General features: G+C 42.5%; 1 long non-coding RNA gene across 10 annotated transcripts in view; it reads left to right on the top strand.

Moving 5' to 3' along the window:
• Positions 1 to 13,644, top strand: part of LOC123799865 (uncharacterized) — a 503,415-nt gene that overhangs the window by 458,044 nt on the left and 31,727 nt on the right. For 9 of the 10 annotated variants that reach the window (XR_015720954.1, XR_015720957.1, XR_015720958.1 and 6 more), the window contains one exon: positions 12,799 to 13,071. The exons of the other annotated variant lie outside the window; for it this stretch is intronic. This is a non-coding gene — a long non-coding RNA (uncharacterized LOC123799865). The remainder of the gene's footprint in view (positions 1 to 12,798; positions 13,072 to 13,644) is intronic. 10 annotated transcript variants of the gene reach the window in all.

Here is a 13,644-nt window from a genome sequence, read left to right on the forward strand (position 1 = left end):
AGATCTTTGGCTTAAAAAAATAATAATAAAACAATTTTTTCATACTGTAGTCATAACATTCAGAAATAATGACTTGAAATGAGTTTGCTTCTTGAAAATTCTGAGTAATTTCAAAACAGGGTAATTTCAGTAACTGCAAAGGAACAGCTCTAATGAGTTCTGCTTAGAGAATCTTCTTCTCACCAGGAAATGATTGAAGACAAGGAGATAACCTCTCATTAATTCCTTACTAACTATTTTAATCAGGATTACATCACTGTCTCACTCCGAGCACAGACAACTGCCAGCAGGCTTTGGTGCTCAGATTCATTAAGCTGACAAGATGGAAAGGTCTGGACAGCCAGAGGGGTCGTTTCTGTGCCCCCCACCCTACCACGGGTGCTGTATTTGGTGAAAATGTGACACCTTCATTTCTCAGAGTGGCGATTTCCACTTCTAGTTTATTGCCACACATCCCTCAAAAGCTTGGCACAAATGGCTTCTTTCCATGAGCTCTCAAATACCCACGCTGTGGCTGGGAGCACCAAGCCCCGCAGGCAGGGCTGTCAGACAGACAAAATAGCTCCTACACTGGGATGGAGCCACCGTTCAGCACGGCCATGGATCCCTCCCATCTCCAAGGGCATGGAGGATTCCGCCTCTTCAAGTTCAGCATTCTGCAGGTGGGACTGGTCCTCTCCCATTGCCCAGACTTTGGGAAATCATGGCCAGAGCGTAGGAAACTTTGTCTCTATAGGGCGGGGGGGGGGGGGTGTTAACCCCATTCTGCCCCAGAGAAAATCACAAAGGCAGAGGCAGAGCCCCAGATGGCTTGAGATTCCTCTGTAGCCAACACTGCAGCTGTCATCCTCTCAAGCAATAGCCCTGCAGAGGCCCCCTATCCCACCTAGCCAGGTACACAAGGTGGCCCTTCTGCTTCAGAATGCCACACACAGTTCAGGGCAGGCGACTCAGGGCCGTAGGGATTGGTCCAGGGATTGGTGCACGTGTGCTAATCAGAGCCAATGAAATACACACGAATGGCCTTCTGGGAGGTCACGTGGTGTAATAAAGGGCCCCACACCCTGGGGAGCAGGTACCTGGCTTTGAGTCCCCACTCAGCCAGTCACTATTGGAGTGTTATTTAATGTGTCGCGACTTCAGTTTATTTCTGAAATAGGCATAAGCTAACCGCCGTGGAAGATACAAATATAAAAGGAGTTACTGTACGTAACGTACTTACACAGTAAATCCCAAATTAAAAGTATTCGAGTATTAGTTATTATTATTTCTTTCCCCTGAGACTTAGAGGAGAGAAATTTTGTATGGGATCTGAAGCTCAGAAAATGTATGGCTTGGAAAAGTTATAGACAACTTCAGTCTGTGAGGGAAGCATTTGTCTGAAAATAAAGCCGACGTGGAGCTTTGCTATTTAAGAGAAGGTGAGAGACATGTAGAGTGAAGCCGGTCCTGGTGGTATCATATGAGGCACAGACCAAGCTGTGCCAGAAGCAAGCCCTGTTCCATGATGTTCTCTTTTTGGTATGCCAGTTTGATTTGCGTTTTCTGGAGTTTTCACCCCAAGAGGTTTTAGCTGCTTCTCTCTTGGTGGAGGGGCTCTGAGTAATTCTGGACTGACTGTGGGTCTACCTGATGCAATGAACCAAAGCCTGGACAAGAGAGGCTGGGATTGTTCGTCCACGCTCCTATCCCTGGAAGTAAACGGCCTGAAAGCTGATCCAGAGGGGATGTGGCTTTTGAATGTAACACAGAGTAGCCTGGGCCCCTATTCCTTCAAGTCTGAAAGAATAATACTTCGCAGCTTCTAAAACATCTGCATGAATTAGCAGGTGGGCAGAGAACATACGGATAAGCTAAAAAGAAGCAACCTATAAGGAATTGCAAAACCTTGGGCTCTAGTGCTCCCCCACTGGGACATTCAGGCGGCCTTCCCAGGATGGGGAAGAGAAAAGACAGTTGGGCCACATCTGGGTGGAGTCAAGGATCAGGGCACCAGTAAGACTGGCGTGGGTCCATGTGTTAATCTGCTCAGAAAACTAGAGCTTTCCTAAAATCCCAGCATCAGGCTGTAGAAATCAAGCTCATCCTTCTCTTCTTTTCCATTTACAGCCTCTAAGTTCATTTTTAAAAGATTTTATTTATTGGGGCGCCTGGGTGGCGCAGTCGTTAAGCATCTGCCTTCGGCTCAGGGCGTGATCCCGGCGTTCTGGGATCGAGTCCCACATCGGGCTCCTCCACTGGGAGCCTGCTTCTTCCTCTCCCACTCCCCCTGCTTGTGTTCCCTCTCTCGCTGGCTGTCTCTGTCAAATAAATAAATAAAATCTTTAAAAAAAATAAAAAAAATAAAAAATAAAAAATAAAGATTTTATTTATTTAGAGTGAATGGTGGGGAGGGCCAGAGGGAGGGGAAAAGAGAGAATCCCAAGCAGACTGCAGACTGAGCACAGAGCCCGACGTGAGCTTGATCTCATGATGCCGCCGAGATCATGACCTGAGCAGAAATCAAGAGTCAGAGACATAACCAACTGAGCCAACCAGGTAGTCCTCTAAATTCATTTTAAATGCTTCATCCCTTTGCTTAGGAGGTTGCTTTGACCAAAAATGCACACGTGTGTGCACACACATTCATACACACACATAAACACAAACATACACATCTTACTCCTATACGGTCTCTAAATTTTCCAAAACTTTTAAGATATGTTTTCCTTCTTCAAATCTCCTTGCATGATTTCAGCCCACAGGGTTCTGCCTTTCCATGACATCCCATCCATTACCTCTACATTCCTTCAGCAACACGTGTGTTAGATCCCGTTCCTACAAGCACAGGGAGAGTAGCAGTGAAAATGCAAGGTCATGCCCAATCGTGAGCTGGCAATGGTTAAGGACTTCCTCCCACCCACCAAGAAGAGAGTCATGATTTGTAACATTTGCCAATTTCCATGGTGTCAATACATCCACTATGGCCAATTTTAAGCTACCAACATATATTTGTCAAAAATGGGTAGTAGTACACTATTACATAGTTTTCCACCCTATATATACAATAGATTTAAATAACTTCCAGAGTATGGATAAGAAGTAAAAAAGCAATTGAAAAGTGATTAAGATTATGTATTACTTTTTTCAATATAATTCACTTAATTATAAACTTATTTAATTTTAATGAGGACTGTGTTTTAAAACCAACTCTCAAAATTCATAGAAGTGTAAGGGTTGGCTCTTGTGACCCAATGCAAACTGGATACAGCACACTACTATCCTTTCTTTAATGGCACTTACCTTCTAGAAGGATATACTGAAAATAAACAAACGAAACATTGAACAATAAATGAAACAACAAATAATGTAAAATAATTATATAATAAAAAGTCTGATGGTAATAAATATGAGGAAAAACAAAGCAGACTATTGAGCATCGGGAAGATGAGAGTTTATTTTAGGTAGAGTGAACAAGAACATCTCAGAAGAGCACCAATCCTTCATTTAAATGAAGTAAGGGAATAACAAATGAGAAGATCCAGGAAAGTGCATTCTAGGTAGAGAGAATGGCATGTGCAAAGGCCCTGAGGGAGGAGTGAGGTTTATGTATTCAGGAAATAGCAAGAAGGTGCGTGTGGCTACAGTGGAGTATACAAGTGAAGGATCCTAGGACAGGTGGTTGATCAAGGTCCAGATCATGTAGAACCTTGTAAGCCATACGGAGGATTTGCTCTTTCAATCTCGATAGTAGGCTAAGAAGCCACTGGAAGCATTGTGCTTGAGAAATACACTGTAGGCCACATATGCAATTTTACCTTTTCTAGTAGCCACATTTAAAAAGCAAAAAGAAACTGATAAAATTAATTTTAATTATATTTAACCAAACATTTTAAAAACATTATTATTTCAACATTAGTGTGCTTGGTCTTGACAATGTTTAACTGGTATTGGAAAGAGAAGTAGGTCTTTCACTATTTTACAAATGATACCCTTTTTCTTTCATGTTTTATACAGGGGATTTCAATTCTACCAGCTAATCCTCATTGGGAAACCTCTATTGATTTAATTCAATGTATTCCTACCTCTGGAGTCTGTGAGAAACTTTACAGACATGAGCTTCTGCCCATATTGTACCAAAATATCACAATTTGTGGCGATTAAATTCTGTTGAAAGGAACACAAAGTCATTAGGCACTTTCAGCCCCCACAGTGAGGTGAACAATAATGGGCAGTTAGATGTCCCTCTCTGATCTTCACATAATGTCTGTCTCTCTCGGGGTCTCACTGGAATGTGGCTCATACACGGGAGCCTGAATCCTGCTTTTATGTTGTAGAGCAGTAAATGTTTAACTTAAACAGCCTCTTCATTCTCTTCCTTATAAAAATACAGTGTCTTGGCCTCCATATTTCTATTGAATTGCTGTCGGGTAAGGCTTTGCCCAGGGTCAACATAACAAGCCTCTCTGCCGGCTACCACAGCTGACTTTAATACATTCAGAGGATTCATGTCAGATTCCAGCCACTAAAGATTGAGCTGATATTCTAGGTATTGGGCAGAGGCATTCGTATTTCTGTCTGTGCAGAATTCAACACCTGTTAACTATTTGGAGGAATCATTTACCCAGTCGGGAAGAGAACCAAGTTGAGTTAGGGATTCCTCACTGCCACCACAGGCAATGTCCTAGAAATCTCTACAGCTTTCTGCATGGAGAAATTAACCAGGGTGGCACACCGCTTCGATTCCTAGCAAATATGACAACACAAACATGAAGATTTCAAAAAATGACATGAGGGGAACAGAGAGAACAACCATGCTTCCCTGTGAGATCCCTCTGCGAAGGCCCCCGTGACTAATTTTCTTGGAATGCAGCGAATGATGTTCTGTTCTTCTGAAGAATATAAAGTCTGGCCCATCCTCCAGGATACATTCCAGCAGTAGCTGCTGTGGAGGCCTCCTTGGGAAAGTTGCTCTCTCTCTAAAGGCAAACCGCTACAGAACGAAAGCCACAATATTATATATAATAAATCAGAAGAGGACATGAAGCAAAGTGAAAAGAAAATCAGAAGGGTCAATTAAAAAAAAAATAGCCAATGGAACTATTTGACCAGAACTACAGAGCTCTTTTAAGCACCAGAGATGAAAATTGATCATGCTTGGTTTGCTGGCTCCAAATGTGCTTTATAATTGTCAAATGGTGAGGCTAATATTTAATCCTAGCCACGAAGTCCTACAAGGGAAATGGAGGCAGCTACTGCCGTAGGAATTTTATGGTCAATAACTATATGACTCTTTTTAGAAAAAAAAAGCAGTTAACTTTTTCCTTAGTCGTGTTGAGTAATCACCCATTATTACACCAATAAAGAACTAATGGACTCTGATTTGGACACCTTTTGGAAGATAGATTGGTTCCTGTGGGTCTTGAGGCCAACCCCACAGTGGCCCTGTGCTTTCTTCAATGACCTTTTGGCCTCATAAACCCTAAGGTCTTGGATACCAAAGGTTATAGCTATTCACTGTATTTTTACATATATTTCAACCTCCTAGCACATTTTTATGCACAAAGCCAATCCTCCAAAGTAATTCTAACACAGAATTATGATTATTTTTATCACTATTATAGAAATTTCCCATAAGAATTGTAAGAAATGGAGACCTGAGTTTTAATAGTTGAGCATTTGTTGAGGCCTCTCTTTTCCACCCACACTTACAGTCTTCATGCGAGATTTGTATTTAAGACCCTGATCTTGACCATGCACGTTCTCCAACCATGTTGTTGGAGGGATTCTAAAAGGTATAACGAGTTTTGCCAGTTTGCACGTGGCAATTGCTGCTCTCTGCCACATAATGCAGCTGCGCTGGGATGCATTTAGAAGCCCACTCTTCTCTCTCCTTTACAGAAAGAGAAGAGGCAACTATGAAAAGCAGATATTTGTTACATATTTTTCACCAAATGTAAGAATTTTACTTCCATTCAGCCCAGAACAACACAGGAGGCGTGTTTTCTTCTAATATTCCCGATTCTCTTAAGAAGTCTCCTTCCCACTTTGGCACGTGCGTATTGAAGCCCTGTTATATGTAAGGCTGGGCACTCGACGAGGCAGCGCGTTCAGAGATGTGCATGGCAAAGCCTGGCCTCGCAGAGTTAGCTATTCAGTAGGAAGAATAAGACTATGAACACGTTATTCCTGTGCAAGGCCATTTGACAAAGCGTTTTTCTGAGCAAAAGAAGACTGACTCAAAAGTATATGTATCATATAATTCCATTAATGCAATGTTCTAGAACAGGCAAAACTGATCTATAGTTAAAAAAAAATGAGAGCAGTGGTATTGTCGAGGGTGTGGAAATGACTGGTTAAGGGTGTAAAGGCCACTTTCTTTCCCTTTTCCTTTTTTTTTTTTTTTTAAGTAGAATCTATATCCAGTATGGGGCTTGAACTCATGACCCTGAGATCAAGAGTTGCACGCTGTACCAACTGAGCCAGCAAGACACCCCTATAAAGGCCACTCTGTGTCTCTTATCTCGGCAGGGTTTTTGTTACACAGGTGTATGCACTTGGCAAACTCAACACATGATATAACTTGAGATGTGAGCATTTCACTGCATGCAAATTTATCTCAAAAGGAAACTATAAATAAATGTTGAACTCTGGCTAATGATATGCCACTGCAGCATTTAGGGAGAAATGTACTAAAGTCTGCAATTCACTTCAAAATGCATAAAAAATAAGATGGATGGGAGGATGGATGGATGGTAGATAAATGGTAAAACAAATATAGTAAAATGTTCCTGGTAGAAACAAGGTGGGACGGATGGGGTTCTCTGTACAGGTCTTCCAACTTTTCCGTATGTTAAAAACTTTTAATAATAAGTGTTGGTGGGGAAAAATATTTTCCTATATGAAGAGGAAATTTGAAATATTCCTTGAAGAGCACAAGAAGGATTTTGAATGGTAGTAGGTGCATCCACCACCTGGGAAATGACAAAAGCAGTCTCCGGAAGTGAGAGTAGAGAGGGAGAGAGTCAGCGTAGCAGGGTCACTCCGTGAGGGGGAGTCCTTCGAGGCCACACTAGGAAATCTCCTATCTCTAAGTACAATGCACAACCATTGTTGAGGTTTTCTGATCGAAGGATCAGTGGGATCGGGATTTTCATTTAAGAAGGGGACTTGGGGGGGGGCGCCTGGGTGGCTCAGTCTTTAAGCCTCGGCCTTCGGCTCAGGGCGTGATCCCACAGTCCTGGGATCAAGCCCCACGTCCTGCTCCCTGCTCTGCTTGGAGCCTGCTTCTTCCTCTCCTCCCCCTGGTTGTGTTCCCTTCTTGTGTTCCCTCTCTCTCTGGCTGTCTCTCACTGTGTCAAATAAATAAATAAAATCTTATAAAAAAAAAAAAAAGAAGGGGACTTGGGTAGTGGGAGAGCAATGGGGCTGGGGGAGCCATTTGTTGACGAGTAAGGGGAGTCTGAGCCAGGAAGACAGCGGAGGAGCTGGAAAGGAGGTGACAGGTGATGCTTGGAGGAAAGCAGTGTGGGGGACTCACTGGTCACAGAGCTGAGGGTGAACCGTGATTAAAACAGGGGCGTGAGGTTTCAGCTCTGTGATAAGAGGGGATTCACTGATGATTTGCTTCATGGAAAAAGAGTTTATAAACAGCTAAGTTACACAGCAGAAGGCAATGAGCTTGATACATGCGATTTACAAAAGATGCAGCAAGGGGCAGTAACGATATGAAAAGAACTCACTAGTAATATAAAATCAACCTATCGTGCCGGCAAAAATTAACAAGAATGATAATGTCCAGTGTTGAGGAAGGTGAGGGACAAAAGGCAGTCACACACGCCGTTCACGGGAGTGTAGGTAGGTGACGACTGTCATGAGGAAATTTTGGAGTCTCCGGCAAAACCTAAAACGTTCCATATTCTTCATACAGAATTCGATTTAGGGCAATGCATTCTAACTAATTACTTGCGTCATATATATGCCTCAATATGAATATAGAATGTTTATTTACAACATTGTAGTAGTGGAAAATTGGAAATAACGTAACTGTCTATCAGTAGAAGGGATATATTTTATGGCTTATTATCTGTATTCGTTTTCTATTGCCGTCATACAGATTACCACAAACTTAGAGACACACTAAGCACACACTAATTATCTTATAGTTCTGTAGATCAGAAATGCAATATAGTCTCATAGAGTCCAGATCAGCAGTCGAGATTGAGGTAAAAGGTCAGCAAGCTCCTTTCCTTTTTGGATGTTCTAGGAAAAAGCTGGTTTCCTACCCTGTTAGATAGATTGTTGGCAGAGTCTCATTCCGTGACGTTGTAGGATTCAGATCTTTGTTTTCCTGCTGGCTATAAGCTGAGCAGTGTTCCAAGCTTCTAGAAGTTGCTACATTTCTTGGCTTATAGCCCCCTCCTTCCATCTTCAAAGCCAGTAAAGGGAAGATTGAGTCTTTCTCATGCCATTTCCCTCTGACCGATCCTTCTGCCTTCCTCTTTTACTTTTAAGGACTCGTGTAATTAGATTGGGCCCACCCAAATAATCCAAAATAACCTCCCCATTGCAAGGCCCAAGGGCCAAGCCCTAAATCAGATGTGCAAAGTCCTTTTAGCCGTGTAGGGTAACATAGTCACAGATTCTGAGGAATGGAATGTGGATGTCTTTGGGGACCGTTATTCTATCATACCATCCTTACTGTAGATGAGAAGTTACTTCAGCTTCCTTACAGCTAAGTTTCTAAAGCCTGGCTTGTCAATTTATCAGACCCCTCAGAGTTCTGGCAATTCAGTCCCTTTAGTTTTGATCTAAAGATGTGAGTGTTAATTATCCTTATGATGGTTTTTCATATTACTTGTTTTAAAATACTTTTTTTTTTACTTCAATGGTCAAGTTCTGATGATATGAAGCAGAAACAGGCACCATTTGCATTCTTCCCTTTATACTCAACCAACACTGTGCCAATGTGCCAGCATTCCCAGGAGAGGGCCTCAAGTCACATTCCAAACGAAGCACACAATATGGCAGAGGAAGCATGGTTGCAGCTTGGGACCCTGAATTACCTTGCTTTGCCTCTAATGGCCCAATGACATTTGACCAGAGCCTCCATTTCATTTCTGTGATAGATTGATTAAAAAATTGTCTCTAAGTCCCCACCTTTCCCCGTATTTACATACTGGACAATGTGGCCTTTCTGCCCCTTCCATCAAAAGGTGAAGTCTTTCCACTTCCTCTTAAAGCCGGTCTGGCCTTATGACTTGCTTTTGCCAACTAAATACAGTGGAAACGTTGGTGTCAAAAGGACTTGCAAACTTCCACTCACTCTCTTGGACCCCTGTCATGACTCTGTGATCAAGCCCAGGCTAGCCTGTTAGTCACGTGAGTAAAGCCACCCCAGATCAGCCCATCCCTCTGACCCACCAGCTGACTAAACATGCATGAATGAACCCAGAACCCAGGTCTAAACGAGACCAGAAGAATCTCCCAGGTGCCTTGTAGACTAAAGCAGATTTAAAAAAATAATAATATTTTAAGCTACTGAGTTCTGGAATGATTTGTTAGGCAGCAAAAGCTAACTCATACAACATGGTTGGGCCCCGAACGGTCATCTGTAGAGAAGAGAGATTAAATGAAATAAGTCCTAAGGCTTTTATTGCTTTGTGTATTATTTTCCATAGCTTCATTCCTTTGATGGTTTTCAGCTGAATGAAAGGCCTCGATGTGTATGTCTTGATCTGTTGTGCAATCATCTATACCCTCTGTGTGCACAAACACCAAGCACCTGGAAACATACATACAGCATACAGGTGGGGGGGCGGGAGGGGAGCCGAGAGCACACTTAGTAGCAGGATCCAGAACCTGGTCACCTGCCAGATCAAGCTTAGTCATTCTGGCCTCACCTGTCAGCCCTCCTTGCTGCAGGTCCTCCTAGATTTTATCTGAGAAATACACTTTGATGGCTTATATCGATTTTATACCCAAACGTCTCCTTTCCAGATATGAACAAGACTATTTTAAGACTTAACAATTGGCTGGGATTTACATGGTCAAATGGATTAAGCCTGTAGAGAAATCGTTTGGCCTTCTTTAAAAACAAAGCAAAAACATCCTACTGTTTGTTTAATGGAACGGAACAGTCTCCACTCCAAGGTCTCTCAGGGCCCAAATAATGCACATAACCCTGTGGGGGTTCTATTGATCCACAAGAGCACATCCGTACGTGCTAAGCTGCCTCCTTTTTTCCTAAGATGAACCTAAGTTGAGACACTGAACTATTTCAATTTTCCAATTTGGGTCACTAACCAACTTTGAGTTGGAGCAAGTTACTTAGACTCTCTGAATATTAGAGAGGGATGAATTAACTAGGAATCATGGAGCCAAGAGCATCAGGTTACTGTGGTAATTCAAGGAGACTCATATGGAAATAATTTAAGACCTTCTCTGTTGCTCAGTTATTATTCATTTTCCTGCACATCCTTCAAAATCTAGCTTAAATGAGGCCCCTTTGTAAAGTCTTTATTCATATTGTCAGCTCATGTTTTTCCCCCCTCTTATTTATTCAAGCCAATTTTCCGGGTCTGAGCTAGGCCTGGGGACATAGATGTTAACAGAACTGTTTCGGACACGTGTAGAGCGGTACACTAAACAATATAATACATGACTGATTAAGTGATGTGGGCTACCCAGCATGTTTGGGGACATCATGGGAGTAGGGAACAGACGTGAGTCAGGGAAGGCTTCTCAAGAAAGTAGGACTGGAATGGTTAGCAGATGTTAGTCACCAGCTGCAGAGAGCCAGGGCCTCTGTCTGTCTATCTAAAGTCCGACAGTTTTTTTTCCAAACACACTTGTTGGTGCTTGAACTCTACGTTGACCTGCTAAATTTTCCGATAGGTTCCTTCGGCTTGTCATCCCAATTATATTTTGCGCTTCCCCGGGGAAGGGCCCATGTGTTGTACTTTTTAAAAAATGTTTTCTCTAACGCACAACAGTGCCAGGCAAACGTTGGTGCACAAGGCACCATTGATGGGTTCGTAACAAAAGACACTTAAGCTACTTAATACTGACTGTTCTCGATTTATAAGGTAGCTCCCAGTGGCCCACCACTTTTTATGATAAGTTTTGAAGTATAGCAGACACACAGAAAAGAGTACAAATCATCAGTGTACAGCTCAATGAATTTTCATGAAGTGAACATCGCCGTAGAAACAGCACCTATTTCAAAAACACTGTAGCCTTCCAGAAGCCCCCTTGTATCCCCTCCCAGTTCCCACCGCCCCAAGGGGAACCATTACTCTGACCCCTCACAATAGTTTTTGTTTATTTTTTTGGTATTTACTTACAGTGTGTGTTCATTGGTGTCGAGCTTCTTTACTCAACATTTTGTTTTCGAGATTTGTCCGTGTTGTTGAATGTGGTCATGCTTCTTTTGTTCTTGTTGGCATGTTGTGAGAATATCACCTGTTAATCCGTTTACATTTTTTAAAAATATTTTATTTCTTTATTTGAGAGAGAGAGAGAGCACAAGCAGCGGGAGCACAGAGGGAAAGGAAAAAGTAGGCTCTCCGCTGAGCAGAAAGCCTGATGCAGGGCTTGATCCCAGGACCCTGGGATCATGACCTGAGTGGAAGGGAGACGCTCAACCGACTGAGCCACCCAAGCGCCCCTCCATTTACTCTTGATGGTCATCGGATATGCTTCTCTGAATGCTCCTGTACACATATTTTTGTAAAGATACACATTCATTACTATTGCATATCTACCTGGGAGGGAAGTTGCTGGGTCATATTCGTCCTGACTTTAGTCGATACCGCCAAAAAGCCTTCCAAATGAATTGTACAAACTGTCGCTCTCACCAGCATAATGATACTCATTTTTAAAATACAGCCACTCTGAGAGTCAAAATATTTCTTAAAAATTGAGCTACCCTATGATCCAGCCATTGCACTACTGGGTATTTACCCCAAAGATACAGACGTAGTAAAGAGAAGGGCCATATGCACCCCAATGTTCATAGCAGCAATGTCCACAATAGCTAAATCGTGGAAGGAGCCGAGATGCCCTTCAACAGATGACTGGATTAAGAAGTTGTGGTCCATATATACAATGGAATATTACTCAGCTATCAGAAAGAACGAGTTCTCAACATTTGCTACAACATGGACGGCACTGGAGGAGATAATGCTAAGTGAAATAAGTCAAGCAGAGAAAGACAACTATCATATGATTTCTCTCATCTATGGAACATAAAAACTAGAAAGATCGGTAGGAGAAGAAAGGGATAAAGAAAGGGGGGGTAATCAGAAGGGGGAATGAAACATGAGAGACTATGGACTATGAGAAACAAACTGAGGGCCTCAGAGGGGAGGGGGGTGGGGGAATGGGATAGACCGGTGATGGGTAGTAAGGAGGGCACGTATTGCATGGTGCACTGGGTGTTATACGCAACTAATGAATCATCGAGCCTTACATCGGAAACCGGGGATGTACTGTATGGTGACTAACATGATATAATAAAAAATCATTAAAAAAAAAATTCTTGGATCTGTGCATGTTACAGAGGGTAGAAGTTGTGCTTTTGGTACCAAGTGATTGAAAGGATGCCTGTGCATTATCTTTGTGGACTTCTCACCATCAACTCCCTAGCTCCCTCAGCTCCGCCCACATCTTGGTAATGTTCAGTGGAGAAATGTAGCAGGGTTTCATAATAGTTCATGTTTTCTGAGATGGAATGGGTTTTAAAAGAAGCCACTGTTCTTTGGTATAACTTATAAAGATGGGTTCTTTTTCCATCATCTCTCCCATTTATTCTGTTAGGAGGAAAAATACTTGTTTCTAGAGGATGGAAAGATAAGCAAACCAGCCAGGGAATGGAAGCAAATGCATACGTGTTACTTCCCACGATTGCCTGTTATTCCATACTGTCCAGCCAGATGCTTCTACTCATCCTCTCTCACCAGGGACCAGGGGCAGCCTATGCTCCAGCATGGGCTCTTCCCCCTTCGCAGGCTGTGAATACACAGACTTCTGGCTCAAAATGACGAAGACTGCCATCATCAGTGACTCCTTGTTGTTGGTGGCCCATGCCAGGTCAGTTAAGAACACATCCACTAATCAAGTAAGATGCTGATATTCTGTTGAGAACAAAACTGATTGTAAACGCTGGCCTTGGATTTTATAAGCATATACTTGAAATTCATACATTTTTCTGGTGCTTTGCACAAAGCAGGAGCTCAGGAAGGATTAAATGCATTGAGGTCTTGCCCTTCACAACTGGGAATCACGTTTATACCAAAATGGCTGGAGTAAGATACTTGAGTAAAACATTCCCTCACTAGATTGTCAGCCCTCGGAGGGTAACGTCCCCATGACATTCCTGACACAGAGCAGAGTGCCTGGAATAAATAAAGACTCCTTACATACGTATCACATCTTCAGTAATAGATGCAATTAATGTCAAAGAGCAGAGGAAAACATAAAATGGTTCTGATAACTGATAACTAATCAGAAACCCAGTTGGTAAGTTGCTTGAATATTCTTTCACCCAAAATGATGGCTGGTCTTCAGCCCTTGGTTCTAACAGGGCCACAGGGCTTCTTTCCATGTACATGTGTTGAAACAGAAGAGCAGGCAGCAAGCACTACACCGATTATAAAAACTGCC

Source organism: Ursus americanus, chromosome 22 (genome assembly GCF_024610735.1).
Source record: "Ursus americanus isolate L20-20 chromosome 22, mUrsAme1.1.p, whole genome shotgun sequence".
Lineage (NCBI taxonomy): Eukaryota > Metazoa > Chordata > Mammalia > Carnivora > Ursidae > Ursus > Ursus americanus.